Genomic DNA, 21,100 nt, shown 5'->3' with positions numbered 1-21,100 from the left:
TTCTAAAATAATTAGCAAAAGTGCTAAATTATTTTGGTTTTAAAATGCTTGAGAATATTCCGTTTAAAATATGTAACATGGCAGAGAATTTGAGTTGGTACCTTTTCTTTGAAACTCTTTCAGTAACCTCCCAATATGTTCTAGCTTCATTGAATCTCTAATGATTTACTTTAAGCAGGTAAAATGAAGTGTCAGCAATTGCTTTTTATTTTGAAATCTTGCAATTTCATTATCCTACTGACATTATTTGGACATCATCAAAAATAAAATGGAACACAAGAAGATTGATATCCCAGGCATTAGTGAACTGAAATGATAGGTACTGGCTATATTTAATCCAAATATCATATAGTGTACTGTGCCATGAATGACAAATTCAAGAGGAATGGGGTCACATTCATTGTCCAAAAGAATATTTTAATATCTGTCTTGAAGTATGATGCTGTCTGTGGCAGGATAATATGCTTAGAAGGAAGACCAGTTAATACAACTATTACTCAGATTTATACATCAAACACTAAAGCCAATGATGAAGCCATTGAAGAATTCTACCAACTTCTTTTGTCTGAAAATGATCAAACATGCAATCAAGATGCATTGATAAATAATGGTGATTAGAATGCAAAAGTTTGAAACAAAAAAGAGGGATCAGTACTTGGAAAATATGGTATTGGTGGTAGAAACAATGCTGGAGATTGTATGATAGAACTTTGCAAGATGATGGCTCACTCATTGCAAATACCATTATTAGACAGCATAAAACATAACTATACACATGTACCTCATTAAATGGAATACACAGAAATCAAATTGACTATATTTGTTGTAATAGACAGTGGAAAAGCTCAATATTATCAACTAAAACAAGGCCAGGGAATGACTGTGGAATAGACATTCAACTACTCATATGCAAGTTCAGGCTGAAGCTGAAGAAAATGAAAACATGTCTACTAGAGTCAAAATATGACATTGAATACATCCCACCTGAATTTAGAGATCATCTGAAGAACAGATTTGATACATTAAACACAAAAAACTGAAGACCAGAAGCGTAGTGGGATGCCATGAAGAACATCATATAGACAGAAAGAAAAAGATCATTAGGAAGACATAAAAGAAGTAAAAGATCAAAATGGATGTCAGAAGAGACTCTGAAACTTGCTATTTAAGGTTGCTATTGTTGTTAAGTGCCGTTGAGTCGATTCCGACCCATAGTGACCCTGCACAGGGTGTCCGAGGAGCAGCTGGTGAGTTTGAACCACCGACCTTGCAATTCAAATGGTTTTGCAGTCAGGTGCATTAACCAACAGTGCCACACCAGGTCTATTTAAGGTTGTTGTTGTTGTTGTTAGGTGCCATCGAGTTGGTACTGACCAATAGTGATCTTATGCACAGCAGAACGATCCTGGGCCAACCTCACTACTATTGTCATACGTGAGTCCATGCTGCCACTTGGCCAATCCATCTCTCTTTGGGGGTCTTCCTCTTTTTCTCTGACCCTCCACCTTACCAAACATGATATCCTTCTCCAGTGATTGGTCCCTCCTGACAATATGTCTGAAGTATGAAAAACGACATTTGGCCATTTTGGCCTCCAAGGAGCACTCTGGCTACACCTCTTCCAAAATGGATCTATTGGTTTTTTCGGCATCCCATGGCATTTTCAATATTCTCCTCCAACACCATAACTCAAAAGCAACAATGCTAGAGTCTTCCTTATTCACTATACAGCTTTTGCATGCATATGAGGTTATTGAAAATACCATGGCTTGGGTCAGGTACACCTTAGTCCTCAAGCTGACATCTTTAATCTTCAACACTTTAAAAAGATCTGTGCAGCAGATTTGCCTATTGCAATACATCATTTGATTTCTTGACTGCTGCTTCCATGAGTGTTAATGGTTGATCCAAGAAGAATGAAGTCCTTGACACCTTCAATCTTTTCTTCATTCTTAACAATGTTGTTTATTGGTCCAGTGGTGAGGATTTTTGTTTTCTTTACATTGAGATGTAATCCATACCCAAACACTGTGCTCTTTGATCTTCATCAGTAAATGTTTGAAGTCCTCTTCACTTTCAGCAAGCAAGGTTGTATCATCTATATATCGCAGGTTGTTAATGAGTTCCTCCAATCCTGATACCACATTTTGCTTCATATAACCCAGCTTCTCAGATTATTTGCTCAGCATACAGGTTGAATAAGTATGGTGAAAGAATACAACCTTGTCGCACACCTTTCTTAATTTTAAACCATTCAGTGTTCCCATGTTCTGTTCAAACAACTGCTTCTTGATCCAGGTACCGATTCTTCATGAGCACAATTAAGTGTTCTGGAATATTCATACTTCGCAATGTTGTCCATAGCTTGTCATGATCGACACAATCGAAAGCCTTTGTAAAGTCAATAAAGCACAGGTAAACAATTTTTTTATATCCTTTGCTTTCAGCCAAGATCCATCAGATATCAGCAATGATAACGCTCGTTCCACGGCCTCTTCTGAATCCATGGCCTTCTCTGAAACCAAAAAGGAAGAACATGGTCAGCATTTCTCAAGCTGGGGGAACTGAAGAAAAAATTCAAGCCTTGACTTTTATTATTGAAAGAGTCACTGGGCAAATTATTGAATGATACAGAAAGCATCAAGAGAAGATGGAAGGGATACACAGAGTCATTATACCAAAAGGAAATGATTAATGTTCAACCATTTCAAGAGGTAGCATATGATCAAGAGCCAGTGATATTGAAGGAGGAAGTCCAATGTAAATTGAAGGAATTGACAAAGAACAAGGCACCAGGAATTGATGGAATAAAAATTGAAATCTTTCAAGAAAGTGAGGCGGCAGAGGAGGCACTCACTCATCTCTGCCAAGAAATTTGGAAGACAACTATCTGGCTGACTGATTGGAAGAGATCCATATTTGTGCCCATTCCAAAGAGAGGTGACCCAACGGAATGTAGAAATCATCGGATATCCCATGCAAGTAAAGTTTTGCTCAAGGTAATACAGAAATGGCTACAATCATAGATTGACAGAGAACTTCCAGAGGTTCAAGCTGGATTCAAGGTAGATATCTTTTTTCCAAATAGGAAAAATGTTGAGACAAAAGAGCTGAACAGAAGATTTCAAAGGGCAACCTGGTAAGACACAATTATTATAATGAAATGTGCCAAGACTTGGAGTTAGAAAACCAAAAGGAAAGGACACGCTCAGCATTTCTCAAGCTGAAAGACCTTTAAAAAATTTCAAGCATCAAATTAAAATACTGAAGGCTTCTATAGGAGTCCTGATGTGGCGCCTTAGGATAAGCACATAATCTCAAAGTTGATTTGAACCACAAGGTTGGTGGTTCAAACTCACAAGACATACCTCGGAAACCCTATACAGAGTCACTATGAGTCAGAACCGACTCAATAGTACTTAGCTACAACAGGCAAAATATTGAACGATGCAGAAAGTATCAAAATAATATGAAAGATATAAACAGAGTCACTTAACCAAAAATAAACGGTCATTAGTCTTTCAATTATTTCATGAGGTAGCATATGATCAAGAACCGATTGCACTGAAGAGAGACGTCCAAGATGAACTGAAGGCATTGATGTAATACAAAGTAAAAAAATTTTTTGTTTGTTAAGTTTTTATTGTGAATTGAGTGATGGTTTATATGGGAGAACATCTGCTTTACACCATCGTTTCATTGCAATGATTACAGTCTCCTTGGTACATCATCATTCAACAGTATTTACTTCCATTCTCTCTGTGCTTTTTGGGGGGTGTCTGTGTATGTGGAGGATGTACACAAAAACACTCAGGAATCTATAATATTTAAAACAACCAAAGGGCACATTCTACAAGTCTGCCTCCTGGCCGCCAGCACCCAGTTCTTCTCTTTCCATGAGTCCAGAGTCCTCAGCTGATCCCTCTCTCCATGTCCTCTTCTCTGCCTCCATCTCTGTTGTCGCTGCTTCTCTGGATAGAAACTAAAATCTTTCAACAGACTGATGCAGCATTGGAGACATACACTCACCTTTGATGGGAAATTTGGAAGATGACTACTTGGCCAACTGATTGGAAGAGATCTATGTTTGTGCCCATTCCAAAGAGAGGTGACCCAGTGTAATGTGGAAATCAATAAACAAATCAGTAATATCAAATGCAAATAAAATTTTTCTGATGATCATTCAAAAATGTCTCCAATGGCACATCAACAGAGAACTAACAGAAGTCCAAGCTGGATTCAGATGAGAACTTGGAATGAGAGATATTATTGCTGATGTCATATGAATCTTGGCTGAAATCAGAGAATACCAGCAAGATGCTTACCTACGTTTTGTTGACTATGCAAAGGCTTTCATCTGTGTGGCTCATGAAAGCTATGGGTAACATTGCAAAAACTGGATATTCCAGAACACTTAATTGTGTTCATGAGGAAACTATACATAGACCAAGAGGAAGTTGTTTAAATAGAACAAAGGGACACTGAATGGTTTAAAATCAGAAAAGTTGTACACCAGGATTGTATTCTTTGACTATACTTATTCAATCTGTCTACTGAACAAATAAAGCAAGAAACTGAATTATATGAAGAAGAATGTGGCATCATTTTGAAGGATGACTCATTAACAACCTGCAATATTCAGATGATACAACTTTGCTTACTGAAATTGAAGCAGACTTAGAATACTTATTGATGAAGATCGAAGATCACAGCCTTCAGTATGGATTGCATCTCCATGTAAAGAAAAGTAAAGTCCTCACAACTAGACCAACAAATAACATCATGATAAATAGAGAAAAGATTGACGTTTTCAAAAACTTCATTTTGCTAGGATCCAGCAGTTGGGAAATCATATGATGCACTGCATTAGGTAAATCTGCTGCACACAACCTCTTTAAAGTGTTGAACAGCAAAGATGTCAGTTTGAGGACTAAGGTGTGCCTGACCCAAGCCATGGTCTTTTCAATTAACTCATATGCATGTGAAAGTTGGACTATGAACAGGGAAGGCATAGACAAATTGATGCATTTGAGTTATGGTGTTGGAGAAGAATATTAAAAGTACCATGGATTTCCAGAAGAACAAACAAATCTGTGTTGGAAGAAGGATGGCCAGATGCTCCTTAGAAGCCAGGATGGCCAGCTTATCTCCTACTCCGGACAGGTTATCAGGAGGGACGAGTCCCTGGAGAAAGACGTCATGCTTGGTAAAGTGGAGGGTCCGCAAAAAATAGGAAGATCCCCAACAAGATAGATTGGAGCAGTGGCGATAGCAATGGTCTGAACCCTGGTTACAATTGTGAGGATGATGCAGGACTGGTCAGTGTTTCGTTTTTTTGTTGTGCATATGGTCACTATGAATTGGAACCAACTAAACAGCACCTTACAACAACAACACTCTGTGTACACCTGTATTAACTAGTTCTCTGGTACAAGGCAGAAATTAGTTTTCTATGTCTGGTCTGAGGATCATACTTAATTTCTCAGTTGTTGTTGCTAAATGCCATTAAGTTGATTCTGACTCATAGTGATCCTGCACAGGGTTTCTAAGGAGGGGCTGGTGGGTTTGATTCCCCTGACCTTATGGTTAGCAGTCCAATGCTTATAGAACCACACCATGAGTATACATCTTTATAAAACAAATGTCAGATAAGATATATGGAGGGTGAGTTCAATTTATATTTTAGATAAACAGTAAATAATGTTTCAGTATAAATATGTCCCTTGCAATATTTGTGATTTACTTTTTCTTTTATTTCTTTATTTATTTTCATTATGCTTTAGGTGAAAGTTTGCACAGCAAATTGGTCCCCCATCTAGCAATTCAGATCCAAATTGTTCCCTGGCATTGGTTTGGACCCCCACATGAGGCTCTGCCTTCCTCCCATTTCCATCTCTCTAGTTTTCCTGCCCCTCTGTGCCTGCTTCTTTCTGCTTAATCTCAGAGAGTGGATTGTTCTAAGGTGCCAGCTCTCATAGCTGCCATTGTTTACTTTATAGCCAGTCTATTATTTGGCTGAAGAATGACTTTGGAAGTAGCTTCACTTCAAGGTTGAAAGGGTGTCTAAATGTGATAGTTTTCATGTCTCTCCAGTGTCTGTCATACTAGTAAATCTAGTCTTTTTTTTTTTTTTTTTTAATGAATTTTCATTTTGTTCCACATTTTCCCTCCCTTTTAACGTCGACCTTCTGTTGTGTCTCTGGTCATCCATCAGTAATGGGAGCCGGGTGCCATCTAGGTCTTCTGGTCTAAAGCTAGAGGAAGTTGTGGTTCATGTAGGGCATTGGTCATGTGGATTTATTTCTTCCTTGGGTCTTTGGTTCCCTTCACTTTCCTTTGCTCCAGATGGGCAGAGACCAATAAATGGGCAGTAAATGGATTTTTGACTAATTAGCTTTGGGGAAATGGTGATTAGCTATTTGTCAAATTAACCTCTTTCTTCAGTGTTTCCATCTTTCCTGGGTCCTTTTCTCTGTAAGTCGAGCACCAGGCTCTGGGGCTCCCAGCCTTGGCAGTTATCCTTCCTGTTAGAGCCCATAAAATGCACTGCATCCTGATCCCATTCAGTGGTTCATGGGGGGTTTACTTTTATCAAAACAATTATTCTTTATTTACGTGAAATTAAAATTTAATTGGCTGCACCATTGGCAACCCTACTACTAATCATTTGTATTGTAACACTGTCGTAGTTTCATTCTTGTACTTCTTACTACATGATATTTTCTTGTTTATTTAGTTATTTGTATGTTTAAGTTTATCTTCCTTTACCAGAACATAGGGCCCATTAGAACAACAGCCCTTTTTCTTTTGTTATCCACTGTAGTACTAGAACCTAGAACATTGTTTAGCATATACTGGAGGATAAGTATTGGACTACTAACCACAAAGTTGGCAGTTCAAACCCACCAGTCACTCTCCTTGGGAGAAAGATGAGACTTTCTGCTCCCATACAGATGTGCAGCCTCAGAAACCCCATACAGAGTTGCTATGAGTTGGAACCGACCCAACCCAATGGCATCTAACAACAGTACAAGTTTAGTGTACTCTGTTTAGAGGATGACTACCCAAACTCATTGCCACTGAATTGACTCTGATCGTCCCATATGGTTTTCAAGGCTGTCAATCTTTTTCCTGCAAGGGGGTGGTGGGTTCGAACAATTGAACTTCAGTTAGCAGCCAAGTGTTTGCTTGACCATTTTGTTGTTGAATGCACATCTTTAAAAAACAAATGTTAATTCTCAAGATAGTGTATTTTAAACTAAAATACTCTCCATTGTTATTGTTAAGTGTCATTATAGTGACCTTATATAAGGTTTTTAAAGAGCAGCTGGTGGCCCCTCTTCTGGAATTCTGTTATCACAATTATAGACAGTGTAGTATAACTTCAGTGTTCCCAGTTGTCCCCCTCAGAACTTCTAGAATAAGAAAGGAATCCTACAATCCAGTTACAGAAAGAAAAAGTTTAACATGACCATTGTAGAAAATATTTAGTAATCTTAGCAAAGGGAATGGGAAGCATATATTTTTCCAATTACATATTTAAACTTTTAAAAAACGTTGATAAGAGTAATTGTGACTGTCACAACTGTAAAGGTAGAAGTTTTGTAACAAAAAGGGGGGAATAGTAATCTTAGAGTCCAGGGACAAAGGACCCTAGGACCATGAAGGGAGAAGAGCATGAGTGGAACGTGGGACCCTATCCACAGAAGCAACAACACCGGAGGAGGCAGAGATGAGGACATGGAGAGATAAAGCAGCTGAAGACTCTAGTCTTATGGAAAGAGAAAGGTTGTATGCTGGTGGCCAGGAGGCAGTCTTACAGAATGTGATCTTTGGCTGTTTAAATGAATATATATTCCTGAGTAGTTTTGTGTACACCCCCAAAACAAACAAGCAAACAAACAAACAAAAAAACACCAGAGGTAATAAAGCAAATACTGTTGAATGATGATGCACGGAGGAGACTGTAATCATTGCAATGAAACAATGGATGTAAAACTGATGTTCTCCCGTGTAAACTATCACTCAATTTACAATTAAAAAAAAAAAAAAAAAAGAATAATAAAAAATGTACCAAATGTTAGTGTATGGGAAACTACCAATACTATAGGCTGTGCTGGAGTTGACTTTAAATGCGAAAAACATCTAAAGATCTCACAGTAAGCCTGTCTACTAGAAAACCCTATGGAGTGTTGTTCTACTCTGTGCACATTGGGTTGCCAAGAGTTCTCAATTAACAACTATCTATGCATATTTTTGAACTGTTTGTAAATGATGTATTATGTATTATTTATTAAATTAAAAAGAAATTTGCCCTTAAATAAATTACTGGGTTTAGAAAATAATTTCCTTTCTGGTGGTTTAAGTGAAGGTAAATTGATATGTTGTTTCTTATTTATTCAAGTAAATTAATTTTTTTGAAAATTTTTACTTAGGATATAAGAGTCACAAAATATTTGTATTATTGATAGAATATAAAGACCCACGTGATCTTTTTCACAATAAGTTTCCGAACTTCCTTTGGGTGAAATTTGCTAAGGAGTCTTTAGGTAAAATAATTCAGTGAAATTGAAAATTAAGGAATTATGAGGGGAATTGAATTAATATGAACGGATGTTTAGTAATTCAGACTTTTTCTTCATTGTCCGTTACAGGGATCATTTTAAAATCAAGGCATTTTAAATTAGATAACATTTTCTAAATTGCATGCTGTTTATTTGGATGAAGCTAAAAATGTTAGTTGGATGTCTGTGCATGTGTTCATAGAAGAGGAAAACATATACGATTAACCTGTGATAGACTTTAACCCTCCAGTTAAACTGCAAGTGTGCTCTGTGTAATACAAAATATGGATCTTTTTCTTCCAACAATCAAAGCATCTGTGATTATTTCTTGATATTTAGAAATCTACCCAATGCTAGCTGGGTATGTTTGATTTTGCAGCATCTATGAGAGTAGCTTCTAAACGTGCTTCAGCATAATCAGAGGGCTTGCTCTGTCTGTGAGAGCAGCTAGGTTTTGCTTGAATGAAATAACAAAAGAGCGCAAGGCTTGGTGCACTCACCAAGCCACTGTAAATAGTGGGCACTGGGCTCCAGCAAAGTTCCCCATGGTGTTTCTTCTGCCTAGTGTGTGAGTGTGTGTACATTAACTGATAAAACCCCCTTCCTGTTAAACTAGGTTGGGACTAACTGGGGAGGGTGTAGCTTTGGAGGGGTTCAGGAATCTGAGAAAGAGCTTCCTTTCCCACCGCTTTCCGCTGAGTCAGTTACTGCAGAGGGCTCTGCAGGATCTGGAGGCCTTTGTGTTCAGATTATTTTACTAGCTACAAAAGCCACACCCTTGTGCTATACAAACAGAACATTTTGTCCTTCCAGGAGGTCCATACTTTGACCACAACACTTGGATATCAAAGCTGTCTCACAGTCTTTGCCTATTGTGATGTAAAGTGTTAGACTGCCTGAGTGTCTCCTTGTTATAATGCAGACTCTTAAAATCATTCTCTCAAGGGCTCCCTTTGCCTGTAGAGGCTTTGAACAATGACAGTTTATCACTTTAAATAGGCTCAGAAATCCATTCACTAAGCAGAGTGGGGGAAAGAAGAAAGAAAGAAAAGGCCAATGACTGAGGGGGGGAGAAAGAAGTGGGTTTTTTTTTGGAAAAAAATCCATATTTTTTCCATTTTGAAACAACACATTTAAAGCAAATACTCATTATATGTATTAGCATAGTAAATGACCCATTAGTCTACACAAGCACCTGAAAGAAATGGAGTAGTGGAGGGATCAACTTGTAGTCTAAGCCACAATTGGCAATCTCTGTCTCTTGCTTTTCAGCATAGCAACAATTATCTTCATGAGATTTTAATTGTATTCCTATTCTCTTCAAAACTCAAGCACATCTTACTTATACTGTAGCGTATGAAAGCTAACAGTCATTTTTGCCTGTGAATGACTCCAGCCTGTTGTTGTTGTCAAGTGCCATCGAGTCAGTTCTAAGTCAAAGCGACCACGAGGGAGCAGCTGGTGAGTTTGAACCATGATCCTGTGGTTTAAATCAACCTTGTAGTCCAGCGCTTTATCTCATGGTGCAACACCAAGAATTAAATTCTGCTTAATTACACCTAGATGTGAGTGTGAGATGCCATTATTTCTTTAGTACCTCATGTACCTCTGACAGAAGACTTGCCAGAAGAAACAGCATATTTAAAAGTAGGAATTGAAGTCACTTTCTCCAGCCAAACCTCAGAGGAACATTCCTAGATACATCCCTTAATGGTTGCTTAGCTGTGATGTTAGGAAGCACCATAGTTTCATACAAGAAGCACTGGACCGTGAACCACAAGGTCTGCGGTTTGAGCCTGCCAGCTGTTCAGATGGGGAAAGCCTCAGTTTTCTCTTAAGGAGTGACTGGTAGATTTGAACAGCTGACCTTGCAGTTAGCAGCCCAGTGCATAATCCATTATGATACTGGCGCTCCTTATGGATATTGGTGTTTTGTTGAGTGCCCTCAAGTCAGTTCTGACTCATAGCGACCCTGTGAGCAGCTGGTGGTTTGAACTGCCAACCTTATGTTTCCCAGTGCTGTGCTGATCCATGCCACACCAGGAGTCCATGTATTTTGGTAGAAACATCAAATAAAAGACTCATCAGAACTTTGCTGGAAATGATTACACTTAGACCTCTTCACTAATCCATTTGCAGTCAATTCAGAGAGAATAAAACCTTGAATCCATTTGTCAGTTAAAAAAAAATGCTAAGACTCCTCTTTAGAGTAACTAACCCAATAGATAATTGACAGTTACATTTCATTGTCGCTGTGACCAGAAGCAGACAACATCTGAGGTAAATGGTGAACCCAACATCTGGACCAGGTCTGCAAATGCACCACTTTATCCTTTTTTCTTTTTATCTTTGTTATCATCATGTGTACGAATGTTTTCCTAGATTGGGAGATGCCTGTATTCACCATTTAAAAAGATTTAATTGTTGGTTGTTCTCCCACCTTCAAGTCAGTCTGGACTTCTCTGGTGAATGGGATCTGATTGCGTTTTTCTTGATCTATGGATGCAAGAACAATGGAGAAATAGTTCATTCCTATAGGAATCAATATTAATTGATTTTTGATGATCAATGTCCTCCTTCTGTAATTTCAGTAAAACTCAGGGCATAATTTAGCCTTTAGTCTTAACACAACCCTTGTTTTACTAAATAATTGCCCAAGAAGAGCTATCCTAAGAATCCTCCAAAACCCCAAAACAGTAGTCTTTGTATTGTAGGTCAGTATCAACAGCTATGCAATGGATTTATCAGGTTATCTCTACATCCAAGAGGCTAAGTCAGGTTGCTCCCCTTTTCTGGGAACAGTCTGAGGGTGACTGAAAAATTATCCGCATGCAGGTTAATATGAAAACTTCTATCTATAGCACTGTCATATCAGTGCTTTCCTTTCAAGGCCACTGCACAAACAGAAGAATTTGAACATCTGCAAACAAAGTTTAGACTGTTAACTCAAAGGAAGATAAATGTTTCTTAAAAAATATCATTACTGGTGATGAGATGTGGTTTCATCACTATGAGCCTGAGAGTAAATGGCCAAGTAGGAGTGGAACCATCCTCAGCCACCGACCAAGAGAAAGTTCAACAGTCATTCATTAGCTGGAAAATCAATGCTTACAGTTTTCTGGGATTCTCAAGGGCCAGTATTGGAACACTATCAGGAAAAAGGCTCAACAATCAAAAGTGCTCCTTACAGTAAGATGTTCACTGAAAAGCTGAAACCTAAACTTTGGATTAAGCACAGAGGACTGCTAGCCAAGTGCATTGTGATCTTGAATGACAATGCACGCCCACACACCTTTGCCCACATTGTTCACACTCTGTAAAAACTTTGAGATGTTAAAGCATCTTTCCTATAGTCCTGATCTTGCTCCATCAGACTTTCACCTGCTTGGTCCCCTGAAAGCAGCCCTTTGAGGATGTCGACTCACCTCTGATAAAAAAGTGAAGACAGTGGTATAGTTGTGACTCAAGACACAACCTAGAACATTTTAAAATAAGGGAATATGAAAGCTTGTTAACAGATGGAAAAAGTATATTGAAAAGCAAGGAGATTATGTCCAAAAGTGATGTATTTGTCTTCTGTAAAAGTTGATTAAATAAATTCTACAGTCAAAGTGCAGATAATTTTTGACTCAGTGTCGTAATTATACTCACATGAATAACCTAGCGGTTTCAGATTTATAGATGGCTTCCAATATCCACATGTGCATTTGTTATGCTTATAAGATATTAATTGGTTTGCAATCAACTAGTTGTACTACTCAGGTATCTGTTGTTGTTGAGTGCCATCGAGTTGGTCCCGACTCATAGCGACCCTGTAGAGGGTTTCTGAGGAGCAGCTGGTGAGCTTGAACTGCTGACCTTGCAGTTCAAATCAACCTTGCAAACCAGCACATTAACCTGCAGTGCCACACCAGGACCCCTAGGGATCTATTGTTGTTGTTGTTGTTGTTGTTAAGTACCATCGAGTTGGGTCCGACCCATAGCGACCCTGCACAGGGTTTCCGAGGGTGTAAATCTTTACGGGAGTAGAAAGCCTCATCTTTCTCCCAGATCTATTAGGTTACCCCAATGACATCTTTGGTTATGTGGAACCAACCATTGGCCCTGGCTCTTGCTAGGCTGGGTTGAAGATGCACTCTGGGCCTGAGATGGATTCAGGATGTATTTTAAGTGAACATCCTTTACCAGCTAATGTATCCTTATTAAGAGCTCGGTGGTCTCAATCAATGTTTCCTTGGCTTAATCATTTTAGTAGCAGTATTTGTACTATGTATAGGACTTGATGATGTTATGGCACATACAGAAATATTAACCAAATATATGCAAACTGCCCTAAAGGATAGTATCCATGAGCTTCAAAAGATCAATACCAAAATAGCAATGTTGAAAAATAGTACTCCAAAATAGAATGATATTTCAACCATGATGGTACTCATCTTAGGACATGAAAGGAGGGATCAACATACATTCCCAGGAAACAAAAGGTCAGGATATAAGCAATTTATTTCTGGGAAGAATGTGTCAGGATATAAACAATTCATTCCTAAGAAGAAAGCTTATAATTGAACTGTGGGCCCCCACTCACCAAGGTGGTAAAACTTATTTACATTTCAAAGGACTTCAAAGTTGAAGCTGAATCAGTCTTTAACACTCTACCTTTCCTTTGTTCTCTATGTATTAAATATCGTACTCAATAGAGACAGAAGAGTGTTTTATAGTTACACTTAATGCTTCCCAGGTTGAGCTGTACTATTCCTCAACAAAACTCCTAACAGAGTTTGAGATTTTCTTCTTTGACATCCTTGATTTGTCTTTTCTCACTTTTAGTTAATCAGTGAGTCCTACTTGCTTTCCTTTAAAAAATGTATCTTAAATTACACCTCATGTTATTATTTCCCCTGTGACAAGAACGTGAACCTTCATTAGCTCTCATCTGGATCAACAAAATGGATTCCTCACTGGCCTTCTAGCTACTCCTACCTCCATCCTTCTAAAGATCTAAAAACATAATTTTATTCCTTTGTAACACTGTTCAAAAATTTCTTTCTTTATTTATTTAATAGGTTTTGAATTTTTAAAAAGTTTTTTTTTAGTGAATTGAGTGCAGGTTTAAAGAGATCATCAGTTTCACATTCAACAAATCATACACATTGTTTCATCTCAATGATTGCAATTCCATCCATGTAACATCAGCTATCCGAGTTCTTCCCTATGGTTCTTGTTTCCATTCCACCCTCCTTTCTATCCCATCTCAACTTTGTCCTTAGGTCAACATTGCCTTTTGATCTTAATGGGTGACCATTCCTTGGTGAGCACACCTTACTAGTGTTGTTATCCCCACCTATAAACTTATCTACTGCTTTGCTGAAAGTTGGGCCATGAGGGTGAGTTCATTTCCAGACCTGAAGTGTGGTTGAGTGCCACAGTCTTGGGTTCCTCCAGTTTCTTTCTGATCAATAAGACTGGTCTTATTTTTGTTCTTTTTTATAATTTTGGATTTTATTCCACATTTTCTCCTACTCTATCTGGGTCTTTGTAATGTCATCCTTTTCAGAGTAGTTGGTAGTGAAAGCCAGGTACCATCTAGTTCTTCTGGTCTCAGAGTCATGATGACTAATGGCCAACATGGTCCATTAGTCCATTAGACTAGTTGATTCTAAGCATCTTCAATTTTCATCACTTTCTTTCTTCTATACATGAAAAGATCAATAGTTGCACCTTAGCTGGCCATTCATGAGCTTAAAAAAAAAAAAAAAATTCTTGTGAATTGAGTAAAGGTTTACAGAAAAGATCATCAGTTTTACATTCAACAAACAATATACTTTGTTTCAGGTCAGTGATTGAAATCTCCTCCATGGAATAACAGTTATCCTGCTTCCTCCCTGTGGCTCCTATTTCCCTCTTACCCACAATCCCACGGTTAAAGGTAATAGTCTCAAGTTCCTTCAGTCTCTTTCTGACCAGTACGCCTACTCTTTCTCTCTCTCTCTTTTTTAATGATTTTGAGTTTTGTTCCCTGCATTCTGCTGCTCTGTCCAGGGCTTTCTAATGTGATCCCTTTCAGAGTAGTTGGTAGTGGTAGCTGAGCACCATCATGGAGACTGATGTCCACATGTTCCATTAGTCCATTGGACTATGTCCCCGAACTTTTTATTTAACTCAGAATATTATTGCTAAATGCTGTCAAGTCTCTGAGGAGTGGCTGTTGGGTTTGAACCACTGGCCTTGTGGTTAGCAGTCCAGTGCTTATCCTACAGCACCACACCAGGACTCTTTAGCTCAAAATAAAACTCCTGAATACTTAACAAGGTCTTTTGTTCCTACATACCTATCTATGCTAAATTAAAAGCACAAATAACCTCCCCCTTTCTTGCAATATGTTCTTCCTACCCTAGTTCTTGAAAGAGCTGAGTGGTCATTACCACTTTAGCACTTTCAACCATTTAGTTTCTTTACCTAAAATGTTCCTCACACAGACATTACAAAACCATTTCCATCAAGTCAGATTTAACTCATAGTGACCCTATATAATGTTTTTAAAACTGCAAATCTTTATGAGAGCAGAATGACTCATCTTTCTCACTTGGGGTGGCTGGTGGGTTTAAACCAATGACCTTGTGGTTAAAAGCCTAATATCTAATCCACATCACCCCCTGGGCTTCCTATAAGGCTGTTTCCTTACTTGTCATTTTGAATTCAGGTCAAAGCACCTCCTTGGGCCTGCCATTCTATCCACTGTATCTGAGATGGTATATCCCAACCTTGTCATTCTACATCTCATTAATATGTTATTTTCTTAATAACATTTACCACTGTCTGAAATGTCCTCATTTCTTATTGTCTTCCAAGATAATGTAACTTTCCATAAGCTTTGTCTTATACATAGCTATAACCCCAGTGCCTAGATAGTACTTCCTATGTGGAAGATGATCAATATAGATAAGGGCCTTCAAAGAGTTCCTAGAAAATGGAATTAAAAGATAATTGGATTTTTACACCAACTTTCTGAAGCCCCCCCCCTCATAGTTAATAAATGAATAAAGTAGGGAAAACTCCACTCAAATAGACATATACTAAAAAATAAAATTGTACTTTGAGGATATTGTGATTATCTATAACATTCGATCAGATGTGTAGTCAGGTTTAAGAAGGGACAGAAAGTTGTTCTGATGTTTCTCTCACCAGTGTTAGTTCTGTGGGCCTTGTGGTCCCTTGTTTCTGTCCTTCTTTTCACAGCTGTTTTATTTATTTTTTTCATTCCCTTTAGATCAACTTTTCTGTTTCTGCATGTGTGAGATCAGAAATGCCAATTCAAATCCTGCTTTACATTAAAGCCAGGTGCTAGTGGACCCAGAGAGGAAACAAAGCTTCTGAATCCCGATTCCAGCCCTGACTAGAGGAAGGAGTCACTTTGAACCAACTTGTGTCAGCTGTTTGCTCTGATTCACACTAGCCTGACTGGGATGAAGGTCAAGTTTTACAATCAAGCCCTAGGCCTGGTTATGTTATAGGTAGGGCAATTTTCAGAGAAGTGTGTGGGGGTGGAGTAAGGGTAGGAAGAGTGCATAGATTGGACAGACATCCTAATAATGTTTACTGTACTCACACCAAGTTTTCAAGAATTTTTATATTCATGACCTCCTTGCCTAACACTCCAATTAAAGAATCAGAAAGGATCATGCATTTTATCAATAATGATTATATTCAAAAGACTTATTTCTGTTTCATCATTCCTCTTTTTTTTCTTATTAAGAAACAACTCTGCTTGACATAAGCTATTTTCCCTGAGCTCAGCCCCAACAAATTTTGTTTTGTTTTATTTATTCCCTCAATGTGAATACCTAGTTTAGACTACAAGTAATTGCCAAGGGTGTTTTTGGGGGGCAAGCAAATACACTGGAAACTGTGGTGATTACGTAGCCAACAATTCAATCAGAGTCTGTTAAAATTGATTTAATTACATTTTTTATAATATGATCCTGAGAAATTGAGAAAAATGTGTAAGTATAGAAACTTCCACAAATGGAAGAAGTCTAGTAAGAGAAAGGATAAAGCAAATACTCTTAATAGAGATAATTAAACAATGAAAGTCTGAAGGATGATGAATATTCATATAACCCCCCCCCAACATATTTACCAATACTAAGTTGGTGCATCTGCAACACAGAAGGAAGAACCAGTTGGCACACTAAAATGTACCTTTCAAAAAGAAAGTTGCAATCCATGCCAGTAGAGTGGGTGGAGACTCTTCAAGAACTAGAATTATTCATTTTATATGTTACCACATCAATCTTTCTATAAACATTTTTAGCGGAAATACTGGGTTTTTTGCTGGGATGGGCCTTCCTGTCTAACAGTGCAGCTATTTCCATTTAATAATTACATAATTGCTATGGAAATTCCCTATTAAAAGCAACACTTAAGGATATTGAGCAACACTTCTCCCTGAACTTCTTAAAGATACATTATATCACATTTAGAATAAATGATGTGAAATTGTTTTTCTGTGGTATTGTCATTAGCGAACTCAAATAAATACTTTAGTAGCTTCTTGCTTTACACAATAAACATTCTTATGATAGTTTTTTATCTGTTTAACAACAGAATTTTTTATATAACATCAAAACTATTTTAATTACTCAGAATATCACAATATGAAAGATAGTACAACTATAATTTGCTCATCTTTTCCCCTTTATATAATCTAAAGTATACACCCAAACTGAAAAACAAAACAAAAAACAAAAACCAAACAAATAAGATATTAGACATTTGGAGTATTCACAAGCATATTAAAATCTGAGAGAAAATAGTCACGAAATATTTTTTGTATTAATTTGATAAAAACCCATCTATCTTTACTAATTACACTCACCAATTTTCAAGAAAATTGATAACCATCTTTGGTAGAATAAGGAGGCTTATATGGAAGATTCAGATAGGGGTTTCTGCTTTGTTTATTTGTTTTCTTCACTGGTTATTTTTCTAACTGGTTATTTTTCTAGGGAAAAGAGTCACTGATTAAGCTTTAAAATCTTCTCAGTAGGAGAGAATTACAGACTCTTCTTAAAACACTTGCCTTGCAAGAAGTGACTGGTTTACAAACTTTCAAGAGGGAACCTAGATCCAGAGGGCGTGGAGGAAGGTAGAATCTCCACTGAGTAGTAACCAACCTGTCTAGGCGGGACTGATGAAAGGAAATGTGGATAGGTCTCTTGTGATACAAGGGTGAATAATTGTTACCAGAACTGATTGTGAAGGTTGTAAATGTAAACGTAGACATTTTGTGGCAAGGAGGGGAGTGATTAACTTTGCAGACTAGAAGCGGAGGTCCCTGGAACCATGAAGGAGGAAGGGCAGAGAGCAGAACCCTACCCAGAGAAACAGTGATCCCCAAGATGGAGGCAGAGATGATGATGTGGAGAGATGGAGCAGCTGGTGACTTGGGGGAGGGAGGAACAGGCTTGTAGTATGTACCCTTTTGTTGATTGGTGATGCATGGAGGGGATTGTAACCATGGCAGTGAAACAATATACGATAGGATGAATGTAAAACTAATTCTCTCCCATGTTAACTATCATATAATTCACAATAAAACTTTAAACAACAACAACAACAAAACCCCACTTGCTTTGGCTAAAGGGTTGTGGTTCGATGGATTTGGGAATCAATGTTGTGCACATGCTGTAGGATATCACTCACAGCCCAAACATCTTGCTCTGTGCCAGCCTGTATATCCAGCCACCTTTACAATACATACTGAGAGATCCACAGGAACAATTCCAGTTCACTCTGGAAAAAACTGAACTCAAATGTTTTCTCTTGATGTCTTTCTTCCATTTTTTCCCCAATCATCTGTCCTCCTGCCCAAGTCAGGAAACTAATAATAGTTTCATTTACTCCTTTCTCTTAGTTAGCCTAAGTTACCCAGTTCCTTTTAGTTGATGCTTTTCAGATCTTTTTGACACATGGTCTTTTCTTCTATAGTCAATCAGGTCACTGACAAGTCTCTTAGCTGGTCTCCTCCCCCTCCAATTCCTCTGCCCTGTTGTCACCGAATTTCCATTCAGATCTGCCCTGCTGGGTCCCATGTTTGATATATTTTCATGGTCCCTCTTCAGGATACAGTTTCTGCCTCTCTTCTTTACCCCTCAGATCGCTCACATGAACCCTGAGCTTTAAAAATTCCCTGAAGTTGATGCTGCTTTTTCCATCAGTTTCTTTACATATACTGTTCTACTGGAAACACACTTTCCACCCTGTGGGATTGGCCAATTCCTTCTCATTCCAGCCTCCGCTCATGTGAAACCTTCTTTGACACTTTCATCTCCACCTTTCTGAGTAATATGCTTCTCCTGTATTAAACGTAAACATCTATCTAGTACATAGCTCTGGCATAACACTAAAAAGCAATATTCTGTAGCTGACCATTGTTACCACTGCAGTCAGACAGACCTCGGGTTGAATTATGAGTCTACCATTTACTAAACATAAACCTGGCTACATAATTTAGCCTCAGTGAACCTCAAATTTTCATGTGCAATAAATGATACAGATAATACCTACTGGATGGAATCTATATAAATTTTAAATGAAATAAAATTTGTTGTTGTTGTTGTTAAGTGTTTTCGAGTCAGAACTGACTCATAGTGACGCTGTATTAGACTTCCAAGAAGCGGTTGCTGAATTTGAATTGCTGACCTTGTGGTTCAAACTGACCTTGCAGTCCAGTGATAATAGTGCTTAGTATGATAGCAAGATGATGTTGGATCTTTTCCGTAACTGGCCATATTTTGTTCCCCTTAAGATCCTTAGATTTTCCGATTCCAGTTTCTCAAAGCTTAATTGACCAACTACATAAAAATCTCTTGACTTTCCTTCCCTTCTGACAAGTAGGATAAGAGTAAGAGTAATTGGGGTTGGAGCTCTGGTAGCGTAGTGGTTATGAATAGGGCTGCAAACCTTAAGGTCAGCGGTTCAAAACTATCAGCTGCTCCACGGGAGAAAGATGAGGCTTTCTACTCCAGGAGAGATTTACACCCTTGGAAACCCTGTACAGGGTCGCTATGGGTCGGAACCGACTCGACAGCTCTTAACAACAACAATTGTTTTAACAAGTTTTTCAAGTGAGTCTTAGACAAGGCACAATGCTTTTGAAAATCGTAGCTTTGGTAATTTCTTCCTCTCCTGTGGCATCAATTACCATGCATATGCAAAAGAGTCTCGCCGCGTTTATGTTTCTATTCCAGACCTCTCTGTTGAATTTAGAACCCAGATAGCCAAAGCTTCCTTGTCATTTCCTTGTGAATGCTTCTTCGGCACCAAAAGTTTAAATGTTCAAAAGTAAAATAGTTCCAGAGCCCCGGAGTCAAAGCCGGTTCCAGTTTTGCTGCAGCCCGCCGCCTCCTCCTCCTCTTTCAACATGACAGATGCCGCTGTGTCTTTCACCAAGGACTTCCTTGCAGGTGGAGTGGCTGCGACCATCTTCAAGACCACGGTAGCACCCATCGAGCGGGTCAAGCTGCTGCTGCAGGTGCAACATACCAGCAAGCAAATCGCCACAGAAAGTAGTACAAGGGCATTATCGAGTGTGTGGTTCTGATTCCCAAGGAGCAGGGAGTCCTGTCCTTCTGGCGTGGTAACCTGGCCAATGTCGTCAGATACTTCCCCACCAGAGCTCTCAACTTTGCCTTCAAAGATAAATACAAGCATATCTTCCTGGGTGGTGTGGACAAGAGGACCCCGTTTGGGCGCTACTTTGCCAGGAATCTGCCATCCGGTGATGCTGCTTGGGTGACATCCTGGTGCTTCGTGTACCCTCTTGATTTTGCCCATACTCGTCTTGCAGCTGATGTGGGGCAAGGTGGTGCCTAAAGAGAGTTCAAAGGCCTTGGTGGCTGCCTGGTTAAGATCTCCAAGTCTGATGGGATTAAGGGTCTATATCAAGGCTTTAATGTGTCTGTGCAAGGCATTATCATCTTCTGGGCTGCAAAGGGAATGCTTCCAGATCCCAAGAATACTCGCATCTTTGTCAGCTGGATGATTGAGCAATATGTCACGGCTGTGGGCAGGTTGACTTCCTACCCTTTAGACACTGTTCGTCATCGCATGATGATGCAGTCAGGGCGCATAGGAACTGATATCTTGTACACAGGCACCGTTGCCTGCTGGAGGAAGATTGCGCAGGACGAAGGAGGCAAACCCTTTATAAAGGGTACATGGTCCAAAGTGCTCAGAGGCATGGGTGGCGCTTTTGTGCTTATCTTGTATGATGAAATCAAGAAGTACACATAAATTATTTCCTAGTTTGTTTTCCCCTGTGAATGGGCATGTTGTATTATAGAGCACATCTTGAGCATTCTTAACAGACTGTTGGCAATCTATATCCAAGGCAACTCTCTAGCTACTGGTTGAAAACAGGAAGCAATACTACTCATCTGACCACTTTTCTCTTAAAGCCATTTCCGGGAAGATACTGATGATGATGATGATGGGACTCAATTATATTTTTTATTTCAGTCACTCCTAATAAAGAA

General features: G+C 38.7%; 1 pseudogene; it reads left to right on the top strand.

The window, feature by feature from the left end:
* The first annotated feature begins 19,986 nt into the window (after window positions 1-19,986).
* Window positions 19,987-20,858, top strand: LOC102833949 (annotated as a pseudogene).
* The last annotated feature ends 242 nt before the right edge of the window (window positions 20,859-21,100 follow it).

The sequence above is a fragment of the Chrysochloris asiatica genome, unplaced genomic scaffold (genome assembly GCF_000296735.1).
Source record: "Chrysochloris asiatica unplaced genomic scaffold, ChrAsi1.0 scaffold00010, whole genome shotgun sequence".
Taxonomy (NCBI): domain Eukaryota; kingdom Metazoa; phylum Chordata; class Mammalia; order Afrosoricida; family Chrysochloridae; genus Chrysochloris; species Chrysochloris asiatica.
Note: the sequence above shows the minus strand (reverse complement) of the source record. Positions and strands in the feature narration are given on the sequence as shown.